The sequence below is a fragment of the Ptychodera flava genome, chromosome 4 (genome assembly GCF_041260155.1).
Source record: "Ptychodera flava strain L36383 chromosome 4, AS_Pfla_20210202, whole genome shotgun sequence".
NCBI classification, from domain to species: Eukaryota; Metazoa; Hemichordata; class Enteropneusta; family Ptychoderidae; genus Ptychodera; species Ptychodera flava.
In genome coordinates, this window is record NC_091931.1 from 20,380,547 (window position 1) to 20,393,964 (window position 13,418).

Here is a 13,418-nt window from a genome sequence, read left to right on the forward strand (position 1 = left end):
ATCTCCTGAAATAAGAATGTCAAAGTATTTATCTGTAGCCGAACTTATCTGTATTTTCAAAAGAAGCTGAATATCAATCCGAAATCAACAAGTTGAAATGGCAAATACGCAAACAAAATAGTTCACCTGGCCAAATTTCTTTCAGACGACAACACTTGCCTACCTTTTTTTCATTTAGGCCCTATATGCATGTATTCCATGAAATATAGGAATAGCCAAACATGCATGTGCTCTATGGAATTGCATCGTCATTTTTGTCATCGTCCGTTTATGATTTATTTGTTTTTATGGGAGTTCGGAGCCTTAACTGAAGTGATTTTGACTTTGTCTGCGAACAAAACCATTGCGGTGACTGAGCTGAACAAAGTTGCACTTTTTCGGTCCAGGAAAGTTGCTCTGATTTGACTCGACTTTGCATTTTTTGAATTATAAGTCCGAGTATGGCGACTAGACCAACTGGGCTTCTCATATCGGTTATACCGTACACTGATAGGCCTACAGTCTTATCGCTTATTTCGGCGGATGCTTCATGGCTAAGATACCGATGTACGTGACGTCATCTAACGGCTAATAACTAGCACAAGTCGTGTAAAATGCATGTCTCGGTCATTAGTATAGTGTTACTATAAACATGTTCATAATGACTAATTCAACAACATCGGCATTACAGTCTCCACAGTAGTACGCCTACTGCACGCGTGTAGCCCTACTTGCTCCACCGTCTGGTTGTAATCACGATAGATAGCAGAATCAAGAGGTGAGCTGACGTCATCGACTGTCTACATTTCAACTGACTTGAGGAGTCATTCTATCCGCAAGATGGCCGCTAAACTGCAGGGTCAGTGACCCGCGTCTAGCCACATGTACGTACAACTGCTCACAGTGCCCCGAGCACAATGCAGTATTGAATTGAATGGATAGTCGAAGGCCGAACCTCGCTAGCAGTCATTCTTTATACTAGCTACTACCAGGGAGGTAGTCAGTCACCGCTATGGGGCTACCTCCCTGCTACTGCCGAGGTTCGGCTGTCGGCCTTCGAGTTCGATCGGCTATCCAGTCCCTCTAGTATAGAGCATGGTCTATTTTTTACATCCATGTATAGAGGAACTGTGGCTGGGCTATCTAAGCAGCAACATAGCTCTGCGTGGTATGGCTGTGTGTTACCGGTGTTATAGGGCCGGGGTCCAGACACTTCGCACCAAAACCAGTTCGCCCCACACAACTTCGTCCCAAAACCATTTCGCACCAAAACCACCTCGTCCCAAGTACTACCTCGTCCAACGCCACTTCGCCCCAAGTACCACCTCGTACTAAAACCACTTCGCTTACCGTCAACTCGTCCTAAAACATCGATGTCACGATGTATCATTACGTTGTTTTTACCTGCAACTTGGCTACCACGAACCATTTATTCTTCCATGAAACCATACCATATATTAGAAAAAAGAAACACACAAACTACTAAATGGTACATATCAGGTGCCGTGCGCGGTATTGCACGATGCGATGTCATTTTCTCGAAATGTGTACAATTTCAAGATTTCAGTCCCGGGATGGTAGAAAGGTGATTAAAACTTCACTGGCAGTGGTTGGTTATTTTCAGCTTTTCACGGTTACCGATAAATTGGGGAGTAAAGTCGTGTTTTTTTTTCGGGTCGCAATGGTTTTGGGCGACGTGACTTTTGGGGCGAAGAGGTTTTGGTACGAGGTTGTTTTGGTGCGAAGTGGTTTTGGTGCGAAATGGTATGGGACGAGATGGTATGGTGCGAAGTGGTTTTGGTGCGAAGTGTCTGTGGGAACCTGGATGGTTGGTAAGTGACTAACACAACACTCATCATCGGTTAAAAGAGCCTTTTTTCTTATAACTTGTAACTGTAGTATAGATGAGACACATGACCACAGTCCCTCCACCAAACCGTGACATGACAGGTATGTTATTAAATTTATCAATGTGTTGCATCTTTTGACAGCAGTGAGACATTTTCTCGGCCAATTAGGGTGTGGGATTATACTTCTCTCGTCTCTTCATACTTGCAAAAAATGGCAGTCGTCATTATATTTTATTGTAAAAAACATAATAATAATAATAATAATACTTTATTGCTCAACAACACACTCAAGGAGTGTGGTAAGGCAAAAATTACAAAACTCAGCAAACACTGGATGAAGCTGCTGCTGGGGGAGGAACTAAAGTACAAGAAATAAATTTGGCAAGAGGTAGTTTATCTTTGTCAGTAAAGATATATATGAACTTTTCTCTGTCATTCAAATCAAGAAAGCCTGGATTATACAAACTTGTGGATGAAAATAGACCATCTCGATACGTTCTGTATTTTGGACATTCTATAACAAAGTGAAATTCATCCTCAACTAAAGACTTACAAAACTTGCAGAATCTTTCATTTGCAGGAACTTTAGGAGTTGACCTTCTACCCAGTTCTATTTGTAGGTTGTGATCCGAAATTCTTAGTTTTGTCAGCCACCTCCTATAGGTAAAAGATCTTATATCTAGCAAGTAACTTTCAAATTCAAATTTTGTCTTAAAAAGTCTGTAAGTTCGGAGCTTATTCCTCTGCATTCCACACTTCCTTTTATCATTATGAATGTTTTTCAGCCATGTTTGTTCATAAGTTTCACATAAACTATCATATACATTATTAACTGTGGAATTAATATTGCAAACACAAGACCATATATCGCTCCCACTGTGAGAGTTCAATATGCTTTGTATATAATTATACCAATCTGAATTCAACCTGGATGTATAAGCAGATCTCAATAAGATGTCATCTGATAAAACCAAACGATGCCAGTATTTGAGCATGTGTTTTATCACCATAAAGTGTATTGGATATCTACCCAGCTCTCCAACAACACCATCAGACGGTGCATATTTAGAGACTCCTAGGATAAATCTATAATAAGAAATACTAACATCATTGAGAAAGTTACACTTGTCATTAATTTCATGTCCCCATATTTCACAGCCATATGTCATAATAGGAACAATTAAACTATCAAAGAGTGATAATGCAACTTTTACAGAAAGTGAACCATTTTGAAGGCCCTTACGAAGGCTGAAAAGAGCTTTCATTGCCTTCAATTTAAGATTGTGAAAATTACCTTTGAATTTACCATTTGGGGTAATGACAAAACCAAGGTAACAGTACTCTTTCACTAAGTCAAGAGTCACTCCATTGTAAGTGAGTGTAACTCCTTTTACAAGATGATTACTTTTGTTGAACACAATAACTTTCGTTTTCTTTATGTTAATAGTTAATTCCATTCACGACAAAAACTATGAAGTTTATCTAAGCAGCTTTGTAAGCCTGTTTCAGATCCTGAAATCAATAAAAGATCATCAGCATACATTAGACAATTGATAAGGAGTTTACCAAGTTTGATAGGACAGTCCTCACTGGAACCAAATGTACTGGGAAGATCATTTATAAAAATATTGAACAAAGTTGGACTTAAATTACACCCTTGCTTAACTCCTAAATTGGAGTCAAATTCTTCAGTAAAGCAATTGTTACTTTTCACACAATACTTAATGTTGTTGTACATGGACTTAATTAAGCTATAAAAATTACCATTAATGCCATATTTCTGTAATTTCCAAAGTAAACCTGTACGCCAAACCCTGTCAAATGCTTTCTGAAAATCTACAAAACAACAATATAGGTACCTACGACTGGGACTATAGCTTGACTGAGAAAATTTCGCATAGACATGCTGATCAATAGCTGAACGCAAAACTAAAAGATTATCTGCAGTTCTCCTCTTTGCTCTGAAACCAGACTGAAATGGCGAAAGAATACCATTGCTATTAAGAAAGTTTATAAGCCTATTATTCAACACAGAGGTAAACAGTTTTGCAAGGCAACTATTTATAGAAATCCCTCTGTAATTTGACGGATCACATGTATCACCTGATTTGAACACAGGGACCAAATATGCTTTTTTCCAAGCATTTGGAAACGTTCCTGATCTGAGAATGACATTGAATAATGAACACAATGGAGTAAGTATGGAAGAACCACCATATTTTAGCATTTCGTTCAAAATACCATCGACACCTGGGGATTTCCCCGATTTTAATTTACGCAAAGCTTTTAAAATTTCTGATACTGTAAATGAGGAATTAAGAATAAAACTCACATCATATTCATTGGCCGCTTCCATTTTTGTTAATTCAGAAAGAATACGTTTAGAAACATTATCAGTTTCTTCACAAGAAAATTACCCAACTGCTTAAAGTGAGAAAACCATTCACTAGGAGAAATAGACGAGTCTATTTTCTTACTGACATGACTCCCTGAAATATCCTTCCACAATTTCCAGTAATCATTACGGTCTTCGGAATAAACTTTTCTAACTTCCTCAATTGACTCTCTCTGAAAGAAGACCATTTATATTTTAACAATTTTTTGTAATCTCTTTTCAGAGTGAAACATCTCCCTCTAATATGTGGATCATTTGGGTAGCGATTCAACAGTTTACAGCAATCTTTCAGATCTTTACGAAGTGAAAAACAAGACTTATCAAACCAAGGCTGAAAAACACGTTTTGATTTCTTCTTTTTCAATTTCGGCGTAACCTTACGCAAACAGCGATCTGAAACTTTGTGAATAATACCTTCAAATACTTTTACAATATCATCACAAGAATGGGAACTTTGACAGTCAATATTAAAATTTCTAAAGTCTTCTTGAATTGATGAACTTTGCAGAGTATTTAAGAAATCTTGTTTAGCATTATCATTCCACAAATATTTACTTGGACATGGTTTACACTCTACATCAACTGACTGCTTCACAATCTTATTAATATTCATAGGAAAAACCTATTGGACAATGATCAGAGAAATGTGTAAAAGCATATACTTTGAAATAATCTATCCGGTCCACTAAATTCTTTGAACAATACCATAATCTACTGTACTAAATCCATTTCCCTTGTAACAAGTTGGTTTTCCATAAAGATCCCCTGCAGTTCTACCATTTAAAATCTGTAAGCCGTTTTGAATGCAAAGATCAATAAGTTGTCTCCCAAAGGGATTGATACTACAATTACCATTATCCATTGAAATTCTATGATGTACGGAGTCAGGAATATAATCATTAGGTGTAGGACAGTGATTTATGTCATCATGTTGAATATAATCTTGCAAATTACCTGTCCTAGCATTAAAGTCTCCTACTAAAATTATGTCTCCCAAACTCGAAAATTCAAGAATCTCAGAATGAAGAGCTTCAAAATAATCATTATTTAGATGCATTACAGACCCTTGTGGAGGCAAATATACACAACACATAAAAACATCACTATTAAATGAGAAAAAATCCTTATCAAGTTTTACCCAGAGCAAGTCAGAAATTTTTGAATTCATCTTATGGATACCTGACTTAAAGCATGACTTAAATACAACAACAGATCCCCCAGCAGCACGTTTACTACGTTTATGTTGTAAATTTCTATCAGATCTAAAATAACTATAACTATCAAAAGCAACAGTGTTTGACTTCGAAAGCCACGTTTCTTGAATACACATTATATCAAATTGGTTAACAATTGATAGAAAATCTTCATCATCACATTTTTTTGATAAACCACCTTGGATGTTCCAACTTCCAACACGTAAAAAAGAACGCTTAAAATTCCTTCTTAAAACAGCAGTACTCTGTCTCTGCGAGGCAAAACACATGTCAGTGTAAAAGCTGAATAACAGAACTGGATAAATTGAAGGAAAACTTTATGAACAGCTGACTACAAATAGGAATAGGAAAAAGTAGCCAGAATAACAGGTGTGCTAAATTTAGCACTAGGTTGACAAAAGTTAATGGACACACAACAACTCTTTTGGAGCACAGTGTAATATTGCAGCCATTAGTGTATTTTATTGTAAAAAACACCATTGTCACCAGTTATTTTCTTTGAGCAATATCATTGCCCTTTAAGAAGTGCGTCACTGCACAGTATCACTGCAATATTGAGGCAAAATTTACATGTGTCAATTAAAACACAAACAGCTAGGGCAGTTACTTTCCACAATTGCAGTAAATGGGTACAGTAATTAAATCTGAGGAGAGTAATGTTAGTCCCAAATCCAAGTGCTTATTTATTATACTAGAATTGCTTGCTCTTCTTTCTGTCTGTGGTACGCATATCTGTGTCCTTTGGAGTGTAATTTGTATGATGTTTGCAGGTTATAAACACTCTGTAAATATGGCAAGATTCAAATTTTTGTTTATATATGGATCAGTGAGTCTTATATACTTAGTTCACATTGGCAACCCAACTGAAATTTTGGCTGACGCAAAATAATTGTCCTTTTGGGATTAAATTTGGTTCGCGTCCGCACTTATCAACACTTACCGGTACCAGAATTAGGGCCGATCTAAATTTACCTTCCTTTGTGGCTTCTGACCTGTCAAAGTTCAAAATGGCACATTTGAATAATGGCACGCTGTTTCAACTGTTCATGATTTCCCTGCGTTTTTATGACTACAACTCGCCCTTTTAATCATCGGAGAGATCTTCACTATTTATTGGATGAGCATATGGTATATATAAGACCGCGATGGAGAAATAACCAGTGCGCGGCATTTTTGACATGCCTCCCTAGTCTATTTACGTGCACTGTGTAATCGAATGACTTGGTCTCGTTTGCGGAACAAACGTTGGTGGGGATTAAGTTCTGCGTACATGGGATGATACATGTAAAGACTGGATTGAAAACTTTCGATAGGTGTAAACTTTAGTTTCAAACGTCGTTTGTTTTGTGCGAATAGTGTGACTAGTTCAACTTCGATCCATGGCGGAGGCCTGGTCAACTGGAACCAGGGCTGACGTAACGTGTCCACACTGCACCACACACGTGAATTTGCGTCGGCCCTGAACCCCCCTTCTAGCAGGGACCAAACTGCATCGGCCCTAGGCCAACACAGCGTGTCCACATTGTTTTTTTACGTCGGCCCGGGACCAGGGCCGGTGCTACACCGACGCAAACTGGTCAATCTGAACAGGGTTAATCATGACATTTACTTGTTCCATCCAATAAAATGTCATTTCTCCTCATTTCCTGGCCGTAGACTCACTCTGAATCGGATTTGCCATCATAAAGTTTACAGTAATATGTCAGTGATATTTTTGAGGATGGCACCCTGGTGAATTTTACCAAGATTTCCTACAGCTGTAGTAATGCTACCGTAACAACAAGTGTTCCCTGGGAGGTAATTAATGCACATCCTTTTAGAGGACAATAGAAATGGTATCAGGTTTCCCACTCCATTTACCTGTCTACCAAACCTTTGCATGTGCTGACCACTTTTCTGATGATCTCACCACTACAATCAAAGGCATATTGATGGATTATCTCTGTTACTCAATCGGCATATTGAAAACATTAAGTACATCTAGTGCTCAGTATACCCAGGAAATATAATGCACTGAATCATACTATTTTTCCATGTATTTCGTGTATGTCTAACATATAATGTATTCTGTTTCTGTAGATTGATAGCTGTGTAGGATCAGCAAACCACAGGTCATATTCCTCTGTTCTTTGATCCTCTTCATCGTTGTTGGAATTTGAGGCTCATATGTCAGTCTTCACAGTGTATGCATATATCAGCATGTCAACTACATGTACATGTGTGTACCACGTCCATGAATACAAGAAGTGAGTATGTATATTTATGACTCGTTTGCTCCAAGTAGACATTGCCTTCTAAGTGTTGTAACTTGGAGCATACAACAAACCTATGCACAATCCTATGTACTAGCTATTTGTAAATTCAAAGGTTTGTCTAAAGTTGTTGCAAACCAACCACTCTCAAAGGTTTTGTAAACAAGCAACTGCTCTCTAAAACAACTGGGCAACATTGTAGGAAACCACCAGGCATTTCATGTATACAGAAAAGCGTTACTGACAGTGTATTTCTAAAATTTTCTCATCCATGGAAATTGCTCAGCAACTGAATGAAGTGCTTGATGATAATAACACCCATAGTTTTGATGCATGGTGACTTTTATTTCAAAGTGACAGAATATACACCATAGATACTCTGGTATGTCTTGTCAATCCGAAATATTTGATTTCATGATTTCACATAAAATCTTCACTGTGCATGTAGGTACAATTACTGGGTGTTCTAAATGGCTAGCTTTTGAGCTAGTGTAGCTTGATGTATCAGTCACTGCCGCACACTTCAGTGAGTGCATGTTGTCTGGATAGAGCACACATGTACTCACTAACTTTGGTACTGGCTTGCAAAGCACTATACAGCAAGAATCCCTTGAGCCAAATACTAATTACTAGTGCCAAATGTAATTTGCTGTCTGGAGAGCTAGGACATTGTAAAGTTTACTTGAAAGTGAAACAATAACAGTGACCTCAGTAAAACAGCAGTCAATCGTCATAAAAAGCACTTTTTCAAAGCAGGAAATTATCATCTGTACATGCACCCACATTCAGAATCAGAGATCTGTATGGTATAGATAAGGAACATATCCAAAAAGTATCAAAACACATAAATCACAATCGATATACATGTGTACAATGTGTGCACCTCCTCAAACCAAAAGAAGGGAATACAAACAACTAGGGCGACTGATGAACAGACAAAATACTGAAGTCTCGAAACACATGTAAAGACAAATCACAACTCCGTAGATTCGAGGTTGCATTCATTTCCTTTTGTATTCAAGTAAATTTTTAACGATCTAAGGTATTGAAATGTCCCAACTGTAGTAATAGTGAATTTTGATAAATATCTGCACTATGCACCTGTGCGAAGTTGAACATCTCATTACAAGTCCAGGAGACTTATTAGTGTAATTAAGCAGCATCCTGTTTGGTCTCTATTATCATTGTAATTGTGGATTATCTGTATCAAGAGTTGAAAATGTAAGGATGCTGAACATTGATACTGCCTAACAAAAATTTCAACCCTCTGTGTATGTTTCTTTGCCTCAGAATAGTGACCAATTCCAAAATTTGTGTGTTGACTTGAAGATTTTAGAGATATCGTCAGTTAGAGGGATTGCTGTAACTGTGCAAGGCAACGGACATACCTGCAGAAGACTATCAATCATGTTGCATGGTTTGTTGCAACTTTATTAATTTTGTATCATCATCAGTGTCATCACCATTAAGCATTTCTTTGTCAAATAATGAGTGTTAAAGGTATACAGTCACCTGTAATCTGAATATGCCCATATGTGGTCAAAGAGCATTCCTTGGTATTCAAAATGCCCATGTGAGGGCGCGGTTTTTAAAAAGTGGCCACCCGCTTAATACGTATGTGATTGGTTAGATTTTCTCTTTCCATGGTTACTGTGGCAAAATTGGAACGGTGACAGTATACCTTTAAACTAAATGCTGTATGTGACACTAAATATATTTGCTGAATGGAAAACTGGCAATTTATGATACAGTTTTGTCAAAAGATGAAGTACAGCCATTCTCAAGAGTCATACCTACATATAAGACAATATCTATTTCAGACTAGCTGTACATGTATCTGACCACAAAAAATACTGAATAGAAGCCTTCATGGATGCATTTCATAATGCTGCATCATCAGTAATGGTTTTGGTCCAAAGACTTTGATCATCTATTGACACTGAGAATTAATGACATTCCTCATTCACACTCTTTTTTCCAACAGATCATCCTGGATATTTACATCAATCATGGACACTCCAGCTGTGGTGTCTGGTTTCATATGGCATTTATTCTCCATCAAAGTTACCACTTTATCACATATGGAGAAAGCTGTTTTTGAAGGGTACACAATTTGTTCTAGAGAAGTTTAAATTTCTGGTCAAGAAGAACTAGGATGATCATCACAGTGGAAGGTAAACAAAAGACAAAAAAATAATTTGTTATGATGACCATTTTGCCTGGCAGCCAAAATTCTGTAACATTAGAACTGGCATCTCTTGGGTTTGATGTAACTGTTTCTCGTTTGGCAAAGTTTGATGATAGTATGAAATGAGCAGCCCTCAAAGGGACAACAATTCCAAAATTCTGACTCTGAAATAATATTTTGAAATATTTCTGTGCTATTTTTGGAAGTCAATGCATTAATCTGCAGAGAAGAGGCCAGTGAGATGCTGAATGCAGAAGCTCGTCAACAAAGTCACCTATGTGCAGTGTGCACAAATTGTGATTGTTGCTCACCGGCAAAATCCGTCCCGTATTCAAGTTGTTCTGAGCTATTCACGCAGGACAGAATAAATTTGTTAACTTTATGAAATATCCTTGCACTTTGCTGTATACATAGCCAACAAAATAGTCTAGGTTTCCAAAGAGTGGCCAATTTGATCATTTCTAAAATTGTAACAAAATGGTGAATCTAAACCACCTAATTTACAACCACATCTCTGAAGTCTATGTATCATATTTCTGTGTTGATGTATATTTTAATGTTCTTATATGTTGTAATTAAACCTAAGTTTTGTATTTTCTATGCATGTGTGTTTATGGAGTGCTATTTTCTTGCTTACACTGCAAATACTGAATTTTCAGTGTAAAATTGTTTTTAACAGTGAAACAAAATAGCTAGATGTAATCACAATGTACATCAAGATATGGCTGCGGAATCTACTGTTAGCAACTGGGGAAATGTTATCTTTGATTCTACAAATGTGGTAGATATGGACTAACACTTTACTGATATATACAGTTTATCACATGCCTGTACACAACAATCACAAATGTATAAAATTGGTAAGTTGCTGAACAAACAGATTCAGTCTACAAATAGGTCGTTGCTTGCAAAAGACATATAATTTGAAATTTTGTGTTTGTCGGAGCACAGTCTACAAAGGCGGGGAGTTGTCGCAGAAAGGAAGAGTAGTACTAGTAAGAATATACTATTTCATGGTGTTTTACTGTACAGGTATTAGCATGAAAATAAATTTTAGCATCTTTCTTAATGGTTTGATTTGAAGTAACATAAAGAATAGAGCTGAGATCATGCATAAGTAGCAATATGAGCATGTAGATCATCTTGCATTGGTGTCAATGTGTTCATGTCGGTGTAGGTAATGCGTGAAGCACAGCTTCTGTCTTCATTGTCAATGTGTTGGGCCGCAGGGCCGCAGACCGAATGATAAACAAGGAAACAAAAAAATACCGAACAGCTAACATAGAGACAGGAAAAAAAACAACCAAGTGATACACTAAACAAAAAAAAAACCAGGCAGCAGTGAGACTTTATATCATCGTATGTAGTCATTCTCTCAATTTTCTGACAGTTGATAACGTTGAGAGTAGGACCATTTCATTGCTAGTTAATTAGGTACTTTGGAAGTGATGACATAGGCCCTGTAAGTTTGACAATTGTGCTATCCTACATTTTTCGATGAATCTGTTGCTTAGTTTCTGTAGAATATTTTACTTGTTTTCCCATTTTTTATTTCTTTTCTTTCATTTGTGTGATGTTTGTCTGTTTGTCTCCGTATGTTTTATTTACATTAATTGTTATTTAACCTGAGACTGCGTTTGAATTTGTGAATTTCAATTAAAGCAAGGTTGTCAAACGTTTGAATGAGGTATTAAATAATGGAAGAATGCCTTGAGGTCTGGCAATAAAACTTACCAAGTTTCTTTGATATTTTGTTACATTTTTACAGATTTTGTCCTTATGTTTATCTACCAACACTATCAGGTCATCAGATTTTTGCCTTTTAGATCAGCAAGGGAAAATAAGCCATGATGAAGTTGACCTTATGTCTGATGACCTGTCTGGTCGTTTATGCTCCGTCGATCATTAAAACTTAGGGAGCGTTCAGTTATTAGACCGGGGATGGGGTGGGGGGTGCAGGGGGGTCACCTCAAATTTGAAAACTGCAAAGGGGAGGGTCATGTATTTTTCAAACAGCTCAGAGGGGGTCATATAATTTTCATAAGTATCTGTACCGCCAAAGATCAGTTTCAGTGTTCAGAAATATTCTGGGAGATAAAAATGATTTGCTGCATGATTTCATTTTCTGAAGTCATTTAACCGTAAATCTGAACAAAAGTATAATTATCCGTCACATGAACATCTTGACTTGGCAGCCCTGAGGCTTGTCTTATTGTAAATCGAGTTCACTGAGGGTAATGAACAATGACTATTACTTACATATTAGACAGATAGCAAGTTTTGTCAGGGAAATTATTTAAACGTTAGGGAGTGTCCAGAATTTACTTCCAGGGGGGCCTGGAGGATTTTCGGGGGGGGGGCATCCATTTTTCCCAAGAAAAATTGGGGGGGCAGACAAAAATACCACAATCTTTTAGGGGGGCTACAGAAAAAAAACGTCAATTAAATATTTGCCCAGAAGTCCTGATCTATATAATTATGCACGGCTGTCAAAAATATCTGGTGAAAAATTTAAAAATTTGATAACTCCTACGTGGAAAGGGGGTTGATTTTCCAATAATTCTGTATGTGTATCCAGAAAATCATGTGCATCAATATTATGGTGCCAGATTGTTGAAATATTGACCATAGCATCCTATGTACACAAGAAATTTGCTGTAGTCAAGAAGTGATCTCACTGTGTATGAATGGAATCGTGGGTAGGCTCACACATTGCGTAATGATACTAATACTTTAGACTCCCATTTGTCCTGATTTGTATGATCAAGGATTTCTCAGTGACAGCTGGTAGAAGAGGCCAAAAAACAAATTAACAAGTTAAAACGTGTACATCCTGAGAATGTGAAATATGCATGCTCTGTCAACTCTGATAAAAAATGTACTGCTTACAAAATGTGAACTTTGATGTATCACGGGTTATCTGCATTTATGAACATTGACTTGTGAATTGAACTAGTAGAAATGTAACATAGACATTATGTGAATTCATGTTATGGATAAGGTGTTCTGTTCAACAAAGGTTCTGAAATTTTCCTCACGATTGTTGCTTTCATTGTCAGCCACTTTGTTTTATGACAACCAAATTTGAAAAAAGAGAAAAGAAAACACTAGTTGGGTTTCCCAATTTTCACCGTGAGTCTGCAAGTTATTCAGCATCATCAGATAAAAATGTATGCTGGAATCGTGAATGTAACATCTCACTTTCCATACATAGCGAGAGACCTGCAAATTGTGTACCAGTAAACTTCAAAGATAGATATCACTTTGCTGATTATGTACTCCGACAATTTTTAACTGAATTATGTGCTTGTCATTGTGTATCATGTGTATCAGTGAGAAAACTTACTTTGTATTATGTTTATTTACACAAATTGCACTGTCAAAAGTACAGAGAGGATTTGCATGGTACCCCAGAATGAAAGTATAAAATGATTGGTTTTGCCTTGCAATAAGATAAATAATTATAGGTTTGATGCAAATAGTGATTTTTCTTGGCATAAGGTACAAGACTACCCAGGGGCTGTGCAAAATTAGTCATTG

General features: G+C 37.1%; 1 long non-coding RNA gene across 2 annotated transcripts; it reads left to right on the forward strand.

The window, feature by feature from the left end:
- The first annotated feature begins 816 nt into the window (after positions 1–816).
- LOC139131136 (uncharacterized) lies at positions 817–10,476 on the forward strand. Of its 2 annotated transcripts, none has more exons than XR_011552057.1 (4): positions 817–863; positions 7,518–7,684; positions 8,981–9,107; positions 9,675–10,476. It is a non-coding gene; the product is annotated as an uncharacterized lncRNA (long non-coding RNA). The 2 variants fall into 2 exon arrangements; XR_011552056.1 differs by lacking the exon at positions 817–863 and adding an exon at positions 932–1,811.
- The last annotated feature ends 2,942 nt before the right edge of the window (positions 10,477–13,418 follow it).